General features: G+C 41.3%; 1 long non-coding RNA gene across 6 annotated transcripts in view; it reads right to left on the bottom strand.

Moving 5' to 3' along the window:
• Nucleotides 1-17,260, bottom strand: part of LOC115085310 — a 214,668-nt gene that overhangs the window by 53,316 nt on the left and 144,092 nt on the right. The window lies entirely within an intron of this gene.

The raw sequence follows: 17,260 nt of genomic DNA, 5'->3' as shown, positions 1-17,260 counted from the left end.
TTTTTATTTAGGGAACCGGTGAACGTATGGACAGACCCTCAACTTATGGGATTCTCCATATGTCCATATTGAACGAAATCGACCCTCAACTTCAACTTATCAACTTATCAACGCAAAATTTTTGTCTGCACATCCCTAGGTTCTAACCCCTCAGGCTAATCAGGACTGGGTATACTGATGAAGTGCTACAAACCCTCCAGACATGTTGCTGTAAACCTCATTTTTCTAAAGACTGAGATATATTAGGTGGATTCTCTAGTGCTAAAAATGCGGAAGACCCCAGTAAAGTGCAGGATTCAAGGGACCTGGAAAGCATAACAGGACCATTGATAAGAAAAACTCAGTCACTCCTACCGCAACATTTAACCTTACAAGCCAAACAACATGAGAAATAGGCGCACTGATTCTGTGAAGGATCCTACCAAAGCACATTCAGTTAACTTTTTTCTGAAGGGGTATTTTTTTGTATTTTCAGAAATTAAGATAAAGAGAATTTAATTCCAAAAACGTTACTTACCCTTAACAAACTGGGCTACTTCTTTTAACTTGTTAAATAATCCTTATGAATTTTAACAAATTTGGATACATGGAGCATTTATTACATAGAAAACTGAAATGTAACTAAACTGTACCTGCACCCTGCTCACTCAGACACTGGAAACCAGAACAGGGTTTGGTCTAGATAAATGGGGGAGTTTTAAAATCTGTCTGCCAAATAGGAGATCGTATAAAATCTCAGAAATAGGATGGCAATGTTCTTTCAGTGACACTGCTAGTGGTTATCTACCCAGCAAAGATGGACTGTTCTCAAGTTAAATTGCATCATTTCTTCTCTGTGCACATTTTACTTGTGCTGGCGGTGATAAAATTAGGGGGAGCAGGAATAAAAAGAAAACATTTGCCTTGAAATTCTAATGTTCCAAGCCTTTCTTCTGACAGCAAACATTGAATCACTGATTCTGGAATGGACGATATTCACCTGTGTGCCTAACGACAGCAGGAAAATAACAGAAGCAATCACCGTGCGGGCATCCAGGACAGAAACCAAAAATAAACCAAGGACTGTGTAACCTGACAGCAGCACCCAAAGACATTAGAAGCATATTTTAGTCACATGAATAATGCATCAGACTGGTTTTCAAGAGGAAATAGGAGGAAAAAGCACACACGCACAGTGCCATACAATTTTAACAATGTAACTGTCCGAGATGACAGGTGAAAGTGCAGGGATTTAAAAAAAAAAAAAATCATACATTCATAACATAAAGTGAGTAGCTGACTGGCCCTATCCCAGAGAGAGAGAGAGAGAGAGAGAGAGAGAGACTCTGAAAAACAGGACAAAACTGGAAACAGGAAACGAAAAACGTCCAAAAGTGAGAAAATGCCTAGCCAACTTGGTGTTGCAGAACTTTCAGCTGCCTCCCATGGTTTTTTTCACTGACATGACCTGCACCCTCTTCCTAGTGCAAAACATTCCTAGTGCTGGGTATCATCTCAATTTAGCAGAATTGCTGAAAAGGGAATGGAGGGGATGGTGATTTAGTGTATTCTATCATCCTAAAATAGATACACTGAATTATAATTGTAATAAAGCAGCAGAATCTCTTACTCGCAGCAAAGTTTAATTTTTCTTCGAGGAGACTGAGGAAGGACAGGAAATTAATATATTCCCCCCCACCCATCCCATCTGTTTTTAAAACTGGACCAGAAAAGCTACAAATGCAGTTTCAGTCAGCTGGGCACTAACAAAATGCCAGGTTGCCAACTGTGGCATCACCCGCACCCTCCTAGCTCTTCCTCAGAGACTTGTGAGAAGCCAAGCCATCAATTTAGAGCTCTTGAAGCAAAATACTTGCTTCTAGATCTTTTTTTTTAATGTTTGTGTATCAGCTATGCACATGAGCAACACTGGGTGTTTTGCTCTCAAGAAAAAGCAGAATGTCCAACTGTAATATAAAAATAATTAGCTAACTTTTAAAAATGACTGCCAGTTTTTTTTAAGAAATGTTCAAAAACAGATACTGTAAAAGGGGAGATTTATTTCTAATTATATGGAAAGGCATTACAAGCCTGTCTTGGACAGCTGATGATAACTCGGGATTAGCGCGGGAAGGAGCAGGAGTTGAAGAGGGGAGGGGAGAAAGGGCAGAATAGGAATAGAAGGAACATAGGCTAGGGAGCATGGGAAACGGTCGAATGAGTAAGGGTTTGAATTGGGGTGTTGTGATTGGCAGCAAGAAAGGGAGTGACGTAGTAGCAGGTTGGCGCCATTTGAGTCAGAGCGGCGTGGTGAGCGGACGCCCGGGGCTCACGATTCGGAGCGGGAGACATTTAGGTATACGTATTTGTAAAAATAAATATATATATAGAAAGAAAGTATTTATTCAATATGCAGTTTGCTTTGGATATTGGCAATCTCCAGTTGATCTGAACTGCTACTGCATCATCAGTTTCTACAGAGGCCCATGCGTGGGGACAATCGGGTCACTATCCTTCATATTTGCTTCTATTCCCATTATTCTTTAGTTCCTGCAGTAGGGGTAGCACAGGACTTATGGTGGGGACAGATGATGTGAAAAGGCAGGGAGTGAGGAGCGCGTTTGGTCCTCCGTTCGCCTAGGCCTTTAGCCAGCAGACGAGGCCGAGTAATGGCAGTGCCCTACATCGCGGGGCCGGTGGGTCCACCTTCAGCTGCACAGCCCAACAGGTTAGGCGGTAATCTTTTCAAGGCCAGTTCAGGGGAAAGCGGGCCAGAGGCAGGACCAGCCGCAATGTCAGGAGAAAGGGGGGTTGAAGCAGGCGCAGGGGATTTCTCACCATTAGAACTGTCCATGAATGCATCGTGCAGGGCATTTAATTCCCCGCCCAGGCCATCCCATGGGGAGGGTGCTAAGGGGACGTCAAGGAGGTCGGAGTTTCATTGGGAGCTTGGAGGGGAGTGAGGTTTCTCCATGGAAAGGGGAAAGGGTCAGGTACAGGGCGCAGGGGAACAAGAAGGAAATGTCACAAGGAGGCAGGGGATCCGGGGATGGGCGGCAGGTAGATATTGGTATGCGGACACGGGGAGGGGAAGTTCCAGGAGCTGGAGTCAACTAGAGGGGGCTTGAGACAATCTGAGAGGATTTGGGTGCTTTCCTTGGTCGGGCGAGGACTGAGATCTCCAAAACTGGGCGGGATATTTTACGAGCCAGACAATTAGGGTAATCAGCGGGATTGGTACGAACTCAGCTAGCGGGATTTGCCTTTTTCCAGAAATTGCAAGGATGGGGCAACCCGCTGTGTAGTTCCGGATAAAGCGGGTCCTCAGGTGGTGGCAGAGGGACAGACATGGTGAGGGAGATCTACGAAGACTAATAAGATATTTGGATTTGATTCAGTTAGCAATTCATTTGTTGGCAGTATGTTGGCCCGTCTGTGAGGTGCTGTTGTTCAGAACAGCTTTTTCATTTTCTTTTTTTGGGGCCATGAGAATCAGTGAGTTGGTAGCAAAATCAAAAGGGGATTGCTTGGATCAGGGACTCATGGTCAGGAATGTCAAGCTGGACGCAGCAGTGGCTGAGCTCTTTTTTACAGAAATCTAAAACAGACCGAAAAAGGAAAGGGCAAATCATCACGCTCCTCCCGGCGGCTAATGCGGAGGTATGTCCAGTGCGGTTAACCAATTTATTCATGAGGGTCAGGCTGACATTACAGGGTGCTTTGCTACTTCATAAGAGCGGACTGCCGTTAACTAGGTTTCAATTCACAAGGGTATTGCACATGGTAGTTAGTCAGCTCGGGTGGAATGTGAAGTTTTACCACTCACATTCCTTTCGAATTGGGGCAGCCACATCAACAGCAGAAGGGGGAATATCGGGCGCTGGCATTCATGTTATAGATCGATGGAAATTCAATGCATTTTTGACATACATCAGGACCTAAAATTAAAAAAAAAAAAAGTAAAGAGGGTTTCGCAGAAGAAACAAGTTTTAAAGGGAGACTCAAGGGGGCAGCAGGAGTGGGGTGGGGGGGGGGGTGAAGGGGTCAGGAAGAACGCTTAATGACACCGTCTTTTTTGTTACAGAGATACTCAAGGTGGTGCGCAGAACAGGGTGCGTCTGGATTGTGGGCCACTCATTCATCCACAGGGCACAGCGGCGAGCATTGAGGTGGCCATATGGGGAACACTTGGATCTGGACCAGAGGCAGTGGAGCATGACCAGGTTCAGCAAGAGGGGCATGATGTGGGACGAACTCATGCCATTCCTGTGGGAATGAGCAGAACTGTGGGGCGTGCCGGATGTCTTGCTCATTCATCTTGGGGGAAACGATGTGGGGAAAAAAGCCGTGCTGGGAATTGATAACTTGTATCAAGAAGGACCTTTCGCAAATTTAGATTCGATGGCCGAGGGTGCTGCTGGGATGGTCCAATATCATTGTCAGACTTCAATGTAAAACAGAAGTGTTATGGAAAGCGGGGGTAACGAAAACAAATCGGCAGTTGGGAAAATGGGTGACCAGAGAAGAAGGTTTTTGGGTGAGGCATAGATGGGCATGGGGGGTGGAGGATGGATTATTTCAGGGTGATGGTGTCTATCTGTCGGATATTGGTATGGATTTATATAATAATTCTCTGCAGGACAGTTTGGAGGTGGTGCTGTTTAGGAGGTTTGAGGCCACAGTGGAGGGAACAAGAACTGGGTAAACAGTTGTCTGTGGCGGTATAACCCGAGCCCTAGTTACTAAGGAAGAATTTGTAAGGTTCAAAGGGTGGGGGGGGCAACTTGTGCAGTTGGGGGGGGGGGGCTGCTGCACAAGAAGGCCTGCGAGCTTGGGGGCTATAGCTCAGGGCTAGGGCTTGCCCTCACTGGTGTGAGGCAGGGCAAGAGCGGGGGGGGGGGGGGGGGGGGGAGGGTGGCAGTGCTTTACCTCTGGGACGAGGGGTAGAGACGGAAAAGGGAGGGGTGGTGAGGAGGGGAAGATAATGGGGGATGGGGAGTTGGTGGTTACGCATTATAATTTTATAATTGTTATAAGGGGCTCGGTTTTTTGGATTAAACTGCGGCCTATGTTAAATGCCAAAAAGTGGTACGTGTTTTATTGGTGGGGAAAGGAGTGATCTGAGAGCAGGTCTAATCTCCCTGAGTTATACCCAGAAGTAGCCCATTAGAAATAAAATATGATAAAAGAAAACCAGAAGTTCCAGCCAGAATTAAGGAAGCCTATTTTCCAGGATGCATTGATATGCACACGTCCACGGTCTGCACATATTAATGGATCCAAAAAAACCCCCATCCATGTCAGAATTCTCAAGTTCCCCCCAATAAGACCTGAAAGTTTTATGAGGATAGCTCAATAAGCTAAAAAGTTACAGACACAGTTATGATCAAATACTTTTCCTTTGGAAAGTCAGATTTAAAAAGGGGAGAAGATGACACCTTTATTAAACTGAGGAATTTTCTAAGATACAAAGTTCCAAAAATACAAAAGTCCCTTTTTTGGGCAATATCTTCACCTTGATTTCTCAAGAAAAAGTCAAAATAAAGATCCTGTAAATACCACTGTTAACTTTTATTATTTGAGCACAACGGATTTACATATAATAGCTGCTTTAGGTTTATAATTCAGTTCTGCAGAAAAAAAAAATATTAATTCTGGGCTGCAAAGTTATCAAAGGTACAATTTGTTTTACTGAAAAATCTCCATATATCATAGTGGAGAACTTTTGCAACTACACAGAAAATATCAGTGCCTTGTGAAAATCCTAAGCAAAGGAGATTTTCATACAGTCTGTATGGCATGACATCAAGATGGATTTTTTCACAGCTGACTTACAAGAAGCAGAATTACTCAGGCCCTTGTGACTTTCTGCCAGTTTACTAGAACAAACTGAATCAGAAAAGAAATGCAGGGGTGTATTCCCTGTAATTAAGCAATCTCAAGAAGGAACATATCCATCATTTGCCTTTTTCTATATAAAGCTTCCAAATTTGTGGTGGCAAAACCAGGCTCGTGAATCATGTTGCTCCACCTGAGTTCATTTTGCTCTTGTTGAACCTATGAGAATATTTTGGTTGCAGGAAGTAGTCTCATATCTGCTATAACTCTGTATATGGCATGCACTAGAGAATTTCTTTAGGCCTCTTAATTTCATAGATAGATAGAAGGCAACCTTTAAAACAACTATAAAGATGAAAATAGGATAAAACATAAGCATTGTCAAGTTAAATGTAAAACATTGATAAGACAGGCGAAGAGAGAATTTGAAATGAAGTTGGCCATAGAGGCAAAAAATCATAATAAAAACATTTTTAAATATATCCAAAGCAAGAAACATGTAAGGGAGTCGGTTGGACCATTAGATGACAGAGGGGCTAAAGGGGCTCTTAGGGAAGATAAGGTCATTGCAGAAAGACTAAATGAATTCTTCCATGTTTACTAATGAGGATGCTGGGGAGAAACCAATTCTGGAGTTAGTTTTCAGGGGTGATGAGTCAGACGAACTGAACGAAATCACTGTGAACCTGGAAGATGTAGTAGGCCAGATTGACAAACTAAAGAGTAGCAAATCACCTGGACCTGATGGTATGCATTCTAGGGTACTGAAGGAACTAAAAAATGAAATTTCTGATCTATTAGTTAAAATTTGTAAACTATCATTAAAATCATCCATTGTACCTGAAGACTGGAGGGTGGCCAATGTAACCCCAATATTTATATTTACATTGGCCCCAATAGAGCCCTATTGGGGCCCCAATAGGGGCCAATGTACATTGGCCCCAATAGGGCCCAATATTTATATTTACATTGGCCCCAATAGGGGCGATCCAGGTAACTATAGTCCAGTGAGCCTGACTTCAGTGCTGAGAAAAATAGTGGAAACTATTCTCAAGATCAAAATTGTAGAGCATTTAAAAAGACATAGTTTAATGGAGCATAGTCAACATGGATTTACCCAAGGGAAGTCTTGCTTAACAAATCTGCTTCATTTTTTTGAAGGGGTTAATAAACACATGGATAAAGGTTAACCGGTAGATGTAGTGTATTTGGATTTTCAGAAGGCGTTTGACAAAGTCCCTCATGAGAGGCTTCTAAGAAAACTAAAACGTCATGGGATAGGAGGCGATGTCCTTTCGTGGATTACAAACTGGTTAAAAGACAGGAAACAGAGAGTAGGATTAAATGGTCAATTTTTTCAGTGGAAAAGGGCAAACAGTGGAGTGCCTCAGGGATCTGTACTTGACTAATGCTTTTCAATACATATATAAATGATCTGGAAAGGAATACGACGAGTGAGGTTATCAAATTTGCGGATGATACACAATTATCCAGTAGTTAAATCACAAGCGGATTGTGATATATTACAGGATGAGCTTGCAAGACTGGAAGGTTGGGCATCCAAATGGCAGATGAAATTTGCATATAGGGAAAAATAACCCTTGCTGTAGTTATACAATGTTATGTTTCATATTAGGAGCTACCACCCAGGAAAAAGATCTTGGCATCATAGTGGATAATACTTTAAAATCGTCAGCTCAGTGTGCTGCAGCAGTCAAAAAAAGCAAACAGAATGTTAGGAATTATTTGGAAGGGAATGGTTAATAAAACGGAAAATGTCATAATGCCTCTATATCGCTCCATGGTGAGACCGCACCTGGAATACTGTGTACAATTCTGGTCGCCACATCTCAAAAAAGACATGGTTGCGATAGAGAAGTTACAGAGAAGGGCAACGAAAATGATAAAGGGGATGGAACAGCTCTCCTATGAGGAAAGGCTGAAGGGGTTAGGGCTGTTCAGCTTGGAGAAGAGACGGTTGAGGGGGGATATGATAGAGGTCTTTAAGATCATGAGAGGTCTTGAACGAGCATATGTGAATGGTTATTTACACTTTCGAATAATAGAAGGACTAGGGGACATTCTATTAAATTAGCAAGTAGCACATTTAAGACTAATCGTAGAACATTCTTTTTCACTTAATGCACAATAAAGCTCTGGAATTTGTTGCCAGAGGATGTGGTTAGTGCAGTTAGTAGCTGGGTTCAAAAAAGGTTTGGATAAGTTCTTGGAGGCGAAGTCCATTAATGGCTATTAATCAAGTTTACTTAGGGGGTCATTTTCAAAGGAGTTACGCATGTAAATGTGACATACTATCGTAGCAATTTTCAAAAGCTATTTACTCGAGTAAAGTGCACTTACTTGAGTAAATCCTATGGACAATTCAATGGCATATATTGTAGCAATTTTGAAAAGCCCACTTACTTGAGTAAAGTGTATTTACTCGAGCAAAAACCAGTTTTGCTCGAATAGATGCTTTTTAAAATCTACCCCTTAGGGAATAGCCACTGCTATTAACTGAATCAGTAGCATGGGATCTTCTTAGTGTATGGGTAATTGCCATGTTCTTGTGGCCTGGTTTGGCCTCTGTTGGAAACAGGATGCTGGGCTTGATGGACCCTTGGTCTGACCCAGCATGGCAATTTCTTATGTTCTTATGTTTTAATCATTAAAAAACAGGAATTATAATTTTTCTTCACTTTTGGCTCAAGGATAAAACAATTAGCTTACTGTCTAGATGTTTTCCTGATACGGACCTTTTCCTGGTAACCAAGAAGTAGGTGGAACAGTACTCAAAATATAGGGTGTCCAGACTGCCAACTTTGCACATTCCCTACATGAGTAAACAATTAGCTTGAGCTTGTAAGTGGGAGATGCGCTCTGTTTTTCTCTAGAAGTGAATTCTTCCTTGTTGAACTCAAAATCTGAGGATTCTTCATCATGAGATAAAGAAGTGCAAATGAAAAATCAATGATATTTACAACAAGAAGAAGCTAAAAAGCTGCCTGACCAGATAAGTGATGGAAACAATCAAAATACCAAAACAAAAAGTAACTCCCTACCAATGTTCCCTCTAAGCTGTGCAATTGTGCGGCCGTGCAAAAATTAAAACTCCTGCCGCGCAAACATTTTAACCTGCTGTGCAAAAAAACAGTTATATATATATTATTTTTATTCATGTAACACATTTTTATAAGATCTGCTTTCAGATTGTAATACCTTGATGATAATGCAATGAAAACTATAGGGATGTGCAAAAGGAAAAAATGTGTTTCTATTCTTATTCGTTTCACCAGGACACAAATTTGTTGCATTTGTTTCAAGGGGAAAACCCGATTCATTTGATTCGTTTTCCGATTTCCCATTAAAGTCAATGGGGGAAGTATTTGCAGCATAATTTTGGCTGCAGAATTGGGGTTTTCTTATCAATTCTGATGAAACCTCTGAGGAGCAATCATCAGTACGAGAAAAGAGCTCCAAGGTACTTAGACTGTGGCAAAGTGGCACCAAAGTGACATGAATAGCCTAAGGCACTTTAAAGGGGCAAAGGGGTATCAGGAGTGGCAAGAGTGCTTTAACAGAGGTGCAAAGAAGCAGTGAGAGTGTCAAAAACACACCACAGCTTCAAAAGAGAGCACTGATAACAGATGCATGAACCCTCGAAGGCAGCACGACAGGCAAAGTGGCAAGACAAGTGGCATCAACATCCTACAGCACAATGAAGGGGGAACATAGTAAGCAGAAAGACTAGCACCAACACACTGAGGAACCATGATAGTGGCAAGAACACCACAAGGAGTTGAGTAAGTCATCTGGTGTATGGCAGAAAGGCAGAGTGGCAGAAAGTTGATAGGGGCATGACAGGCTGGCAGAGCGAGGTAGTCTGCTACCTGTGGTTTTGATAGGCGCAACAGAGGCTGGCAGAGTGGAGGTAGTCAGGTTGTTCTGGTGTTGATAGGGGAAAGACAAGGAGGCAAGATAAGACGAGGCTCAGCATGTGGTGCGACTGTCAACCGGGGCGTACTGTCCACCCGACCCGTCCTGAAACACAGACTAAGGAGTCTAACACGCATGCTAGGACCTGAAACATGATGAACTATGCCTGGGTGGGGTGGAGCATTGCTGCTGTGCACAGGGCCGGTGCAAGGGTATTAGGCACCCTAGGCAAACCTTACAGCCTGGCGCCCTCCACCCACCTCCCCATACACAATTTTAAATTATGCATTTAACATATATTTTACATGAAAAGTGACATTCTGAGATAAAATTAATATATACGTTATTGTGATAATTTCATGCACTGTTGTGATGCCAACAAGAAAACTTTGCATCTTGGAATTCATATGGCATCATACCTATTGTGATATATTTCGGCATGGTCCTCCCATACCAACACCAGAATCTAAAATATCAATACACCTCCTATCAGGAAAACAGAACAGGCCAAGCTAAAGCTACTACAGATCCCTACAGAGAAACCACATATTAAAAGAATGCTTCTTCTCAGTCTTTGCATGTAGAACACAAACCCTCACCAAATACAGAATAAAGCCACATAAAGTATAAATAGAAATGTGCAGACAACAACTGAACTGTAAAACGCATCACGCTAGACTCTATACAGTGCAACAATGGAAAAACAAAAATTTCACTTTTCCTCATGAAACAATCAATAAAATCAAGATATATAAACCATTAATCATAATAGAAAATCATACTAATAAAATAATTTCAAAATAGCTGATGAATAGAATATCCAATAATTAAAGACATGCAAATTTTGAAATCTTTACCAAACACCAATAAAATATTTCAAACAGCAGACACATCACATACTACCCAATAATTAAAATGGTAGTCAATCAAGAAAAATGAACTTAAAAAGCCACCTTTACTTACCCTCTCCAGCAGTTCTCCTACTCCTTTCCCTTGCAGGCCACACCAGAAGCAGCAGTAGCTGCTGAAGCTGTCCTCCCTGTCCTCTTCCTTAGGGACCACAACCAGTCTCTTCTGTCTCTCTCATACACACACCAGACACATCCTCAGGACCAGTTTCTGTCTCTCGCACACCAATCATCTCCCTAACCAGTCTCTCTCTCTCTCTCATATACACACACACCAGTCATCTCCCTGATCAGTCATTCTCACACATACACACGTCACCTCTCTGGCCAGTCTCTCTCAATCACACAATGCTCTCGCTCTCTCTTTCAATCACAAACAGGCTCTCTCTATTTCACTTACACACAAGCTCTCAATCACACACATGTTCTATCTCACTTACAAGGTACATACACTGGGTAAATAGAACTATTTCCCCTATATTATCTGTATCACGTAATCAAAAAAGAGGAAAGCTTGTACATTTAATCATTTATTTTCACAACAAATAGTTATAAAGAATGTGTCCATACGTTAAAAAACACACACATGCACACTCATTCACTCATTAAAATGTTCACATTGAGAATACACAAAAAACCAGCCTGTACCCATATTCACAGTATCTACTATAGCTTTGTAAACATGATTCCCTGTGGAAATCTCCACTTACAATCTTTCCAAAATTACATATGTTTATACATTTATTCAAAAAAGCTGGTATATCCTGTGTAGTCTCCCTTCATGATAATTCTCAAATCTGAAGAGGCTTGTATCAATGTGGTCAACCCCGACAAGCGGCCCTTGTTTCACACTCGTTTGCTTCCTCAGGGGGACTGGAACCACTGAGAAAATCAAACGATGAATATCAATTTCAAACCTCAAGACACATTCCCAGATTATTCTCATATTCTCACACTAATATTAAACAAAAAATACCTAAATAAATATCTGCACCACTAGCTCACCAGACCAACACCGTTATTGTTTCAGCATTAATTCCAAATACATTCAAAACGCATCTTCTTTCTACCAACAGCACGTCCGTTCATAATTTTTCAACCAGGTCCTTTTTACTAGCAGCATACCATCTGAAACACACCCATAAATATAATATTAGTACTATAAAACCTAACGCCCCCACGGCGCTCAAAAAATATTCTTAACAATGCCAACACATACCTTCAAAATTACTGATAGCTTCACCTCGCCCATCTTGTCTAGACTGCAAACCATCCCTTAGTAGGCATCAGTTCCTCACTACGCCATCACTCTAAGTAAACTGCAAACACACTTAAACCTTATAATAAACCACTACCAACCGCACCCTTATGCGTCCCCTAGCGTGAGCTTACATACTGCGTCATCACGTACCTAATGATCTCACTAACAAATCACGTGGTATCGTTCTAACCACTCCCTCCTGACAACTTCAAAACGTATACAACGCACGTCTATAAGTCACATGGGCTCATCCTAACCCCTCCTTTACAGCAATATAAGCAAATTGAGAAAATAAGAAACACATGCCTCCAAAAACTACAAACCTATTATCAACGATCAAAACGGTCTAGCACCACCATGCCACCCATCATCTCTCATACACTCACACTAAAACTAATCATACCAAAATTTCCCTTTTATCATCAAAAACTGCAGAAACACACCAATGATCAATAACTATAGAATAAAGATCTTATATGTTCCTGTGTTTGAACAACTGAAAGCCAGCATAACTTAAAAACAGGCATTCCATTCAATTTCTACGTTTAAACCCGCAGGTGTCAAAGTTTGCCACTCAAATATACATTGTTGTTCCCACCGAGTCAACAACCGTTGTACGTCCCCTTCTGTACCACTACATTGTCTCACCACGAAATACTTCACATCATTTACTGAATGCGCCTTTTGTAACCAATGGGCTACCAATGGGGCAGATTCTTTTTTAGTTCTTACACAACTCTTATGTTCAATTATCCTCTGCCTGATAGTTCTAATAGTATGGCCGATGTATATCAACTCACATGGACAAATTATAGCGTACACAACTCGCTCAGAATCACACGTATAATGACCCAGCAATCTAAATGGCTGTGGTAAGGCTTTACATTGATATTGTTTAACAGGCAACACGTTAATACACACGGAACAATGGCCACACTGAAATTGACCCATAGTGGTAACATCCCTATCCACCTGTCTTTTAAACTTCAACCTCTGTCTCAAATTTCTACCTTTTTTAGTAGCAAATATTGGCAATTCAGCAAACCCTGGCAACGAGGATATAATTCTCCATTGTCTAATAATGCTCTGTTTGATGGCTGTGGTTCTAGTTGAAAATGGTAATGTGCATATTACTCTAGAAATTTTCTCCTTAACTTGCACTGTCAATAAGTTGTCCCGATTAGCATACAATCCTCTTTTGTATGCTTTTTTAACAATCCTCTTGTTATACCCTCTCTCCACAAAACACTTGGACAATTCCTGTGCCCTAACTTTGTATTCCTCCACTGTGGAACATAATCTCCTATATCTAAGGAATTGACCACATGGTATATTCTCCTTTAATTTGCGAGGATGGAAACTAGTAGCATGGAGTAGCGTATTCCTGTCTGTAGGTTTTTTGAAAACTGATGTCTCAAACCCATTATTATTTTTAGTCACAACTATGTCTAAAAATGCCACCGTAAGTCTATCCTTCACAAAAGTGAACTGTAGATTAACATCACACCTATTCATATATGAATAAAACTCTGCTAATGTTGCTTCATCACCTGTCCACAAAAAGAACAGATCGTCAATATATCGCTTCCAGATAGTAATGTGATCAAAAAATTCAGAGGCATATATATAACGATTCTCATATTGAGCAACATATAGTCCCGCCACTGTAGGAGCCAAAGGAGATCCCATGGGGATACCCCTTATTTGTTTGTAATAAATTCCCTCATAACGAAAATAACTCTCAGTCAATACTAATTTAACCAACTGTAACAATAGCTTATACTTAAAATGGGAAAAACCCATTTCTTCCAATATAGTCTGTACAATCGAAAAAGCCTGTGCTTGAGGGATATTGGTATACAGAGAAGATATATCTGCTGTAACCAACCAGCGCACAGCCTGTGCTGGTATCTCTGTCAAACAATTCAAAAAATCCATAGAATCCCTCACATAAGATTGTACCTGGGTTATCCTACCCTGGAGCAGACAATCAATGTATTTAGCAATGGGTTAAAAAATGGACCCAATGCCTGACACAATCGGCCTACCTGGGGACCGCTCCAAAGATGTGTGTATCTTCGGGACAGTGTAAAAATAAGGCACTGAAGGGTGTGATTGAAACAACCATTTAAATTCCTGTTTTGAAATAATATGGTTTTTTAAGGCTCGTTCTAACAATTCCCTAACTCTAAGAAATAACATCTCAGTGGGGTCTTCCCCCAGCTCAATGTAAGTAGAAGTATCTGATAGTTGTTGCATTGCCTCTTCACGATACCATAAAGCATCCATCACAACTACTGCTCCCCCTTTATCTGCTGCTGATATGACTATGGAAGCATCAGATTGTAACATCTTAATAGCATCATATTCTGCTTTACTCAAATTGTATTTCAACTTTTCCTGTTCTGTCTCAATGTTATTCAAATCTTCCAACACTAGATGTTCAAATGCTATAATAAGAGGATGAGGGGGGACAGGAGGCATCCAAGTAGAAACACGATGTAACTTCTTATCAAAATCAGAGTCAAGTATTGTAGACCCAAAATAATCCCTTAACCGGATTCTTCTAAAAAATTTGTGTAAGAACTAAAAAAAAATCTGCCCCATTGGTAGCCCATTGGTTACAAAAGGCGCATTCAGTAAATGATGTGAAGTATTTCGTGGTGAGACAATGTAGTGGTACAGAAGGGGACGTACAACGGTTGTTGACTCGGTGGGAACAACAATGTATATTTGAGTGGCAAACTTTGACACCTGCGGGTTTAAACATAGAAATCGAATGGAATGCCTGTTTTTAAGTTATGCTGGCTTTCAGTTGTTCAAACACAGGAACATATAAGATCTTTATTCTATAGTTATTGATCATTGGTGTGTTTCTGCAGTTTTTGATGATAAAAGGGAAATTTTGGTATGGTTAGTTTTAGTGTGAGTGTATGAGAGATGATGGGTGGCATGGTGGTGCTAGACCGTTTTGATCATTGATAATAGGTTTGTAGTTTTTGGAGGCGTGTGTTTCTTATTTTCTCAATTTGCTTATATTGCTGTAAAGGAGGGGTTAGGATGAGCCCATGTGACTTATAGACGTGCGTTGTATACGTTTTGAAGTTGTCAGGAGGGAGTGGTTAGAACGATACCACGTGATTTGTTAGTGAGATCATTAGGTACGTGATGACGCAGTATGTAAGCTCACGCTAGGGGACGCATAAGGGTGCGGTTGGTAGTGGTTTATTATAAAGTTTAAGTGCGTTTGCAGTTTACTTAGAGTGATGGCGTAGTGAGGAACTGATGCCTACTAAGGGATGGTTTGCAGTCTAGACGAGATGGGCGAGGTGAAGCTATCAGTAATTTTGAAGGTATGTGTTGGCATTGTTAAGAATATTTTTTGAGCGCCGTGGGGGCGTTAGGTTTTATAGTACTAATATTATATTTATGGGTGTGTTTCAGATGGTATGCTGCTAGTAAAAAGGACCTGGTTGAAAAATTATGAACGGACGTGCAGACGGCACGCTGTTGGTAGAAAGAAGATGCGTTTTGAATGTATTTGGAATTAATGCTGAAACAATAACGGTGTTGGTCTGGTGAGCTAGTGGTGCAGATATTTATTTAGGTATTTTTTGTTTAATATTAGTGTGAGAATATGAGAATAATCTGGGAATGTGTCTTGAGGTTTGAAATTGATATTCATCGTTTGATTTTCTCAGTGGTTCCAGTCCCCCTGAGGAAGCAAACGAGTGTGAAACAAGGGCCGCTTGTCGGGGTTGACCACATTGATACAAGCCTCTTCAGATTTGAGAATTATCATGAAGGGAGACTACACAGGATATACCAGCTTTTTTGAATAAATGTATAAACATATGTAATTTTGGAAAGATTGTAAGTGGAGGTTTCCACAGGGAATCATGTTTACAAAGCTATAGTAGATATTGTGAATATGGGTACAGGCTGGTTTTTTGTGTATTCTCAATGTGAACATTTTAATGAGTGAATGAGTGTGCATGTGTGTGTTTTTTAACGTATGGACACATTCTTTATAACTATTTGTTGTGAAAATAAATGATTAAATGTACAAGCTTTCCTCTTTTTTGACTATCTCACTTACAAGCAGGCTCAATTACACACATGCCCTCTCTCACAGCCACAAGCCAGTCAAAACCATGCTCCATCTCTCTCTCGCACACACACATTGACACACAGAAGCACCATTCCTTTCTCACATACACACACACAGAAACACCCTCCCTATCTCTCATACATGAAGCACCTTCCCTATCTCACATACAGAAGCACCATTCCTTTCTCACATACATACACATACATACACACACAGAAGCACCCTTCCTTTCTCACATATACACACACACACAGAAGCACCATTCCTTTCTCACATACACATACACAGAAGCACCCTTCTGATCTTAAATACATATACACACAAAGGCCCCCAGCTGAACAGCTCATCTCCATCGGTGGCTGGCAGGAGCCATCTTCATTTCTTCGGCCTAGTCTCGGACTGCGCCGGTCTTCATTTCTACGGCAGCGGCTGGCAGTGGCCATCTTCTTTTCTTCAGCCCCGCCGGCCTGGTCTCTTCATTTCTTCGGCCCAGCGCCCTCAATGGCCCAGAGCAGAGGAGGCCATGTGATCCACTAGTCCACCCACCGGGGGAAGCTCGATCCCCCGATATGCCAATCTGCCCCTACTCTCATATGGCCTTCTATTTCTAAAACACCATGGTGTGAACCAAAAGAATGGTAACGTATGATATGTTGCATTCGTGGGGGATCGCGATACATTTCGCGGACCCACGAATGCAACGAATAGGGACCTATACATTGCGAATTGCGCATTCATTCAAAACAAATGAACATCCCTAGAAAACTATAAAAGTTTCTTTTACCACTTCGCCAGGATGCACATGTCACCATTGACTTCTGTTTCCTGTTCTTTTCATGGCAGTTTGCAAAGAGAGGGAAGTCGATCATTACTTTTTCTGAAAAGCAATACCTACTGCTAGGAAAATGTCAAAACATGGTTGTGAAGAAAGCAAAAACAATAGATGGTCAAAGAAAGTCTGCTTAAGATTTAAGGAAAAGTGGCTGCTAGAATATGTACATGTTGTAACTGTCCCTTCCTGACGGCTTCACTCCGCCTACCTTTCTTTCTTTGCACCTCCTCTCGCTACAACATTCTTTTCAACTTAGAGAAAAAACAACCATGCCTTCTCATACTCCTTGATCTATCAGCGGCATTCGACACTGTAAACCATGAGATCCTCCTTAACCGACTAGCAGAGATTGGAATCAAAAACACCGCTTTCAACTGGTTTAGATCCTTCCTTCG

This window comes from Rhinatrema bivittatum, chromosome 2 (genome assembly GCF_901001135.1).
Source record: "Rhinatrema bivittatum chromosome 2, aRhiBiv1.1, whole genome shotgun sequence".
In the NCBI taxonomy this organism is placed as follows: Eukaryota; Metazoa; Chordata; class Amphibia; order Gymnophiona; family Rhinatrematidae; genus Rhinatrema; species Rhinatrema bivittatum.
The sequence above is the reverse complement of the archived record's forward strand: the minus strand, read 5'-3'. Positions and strand labels throughout refer to the sequence as shown.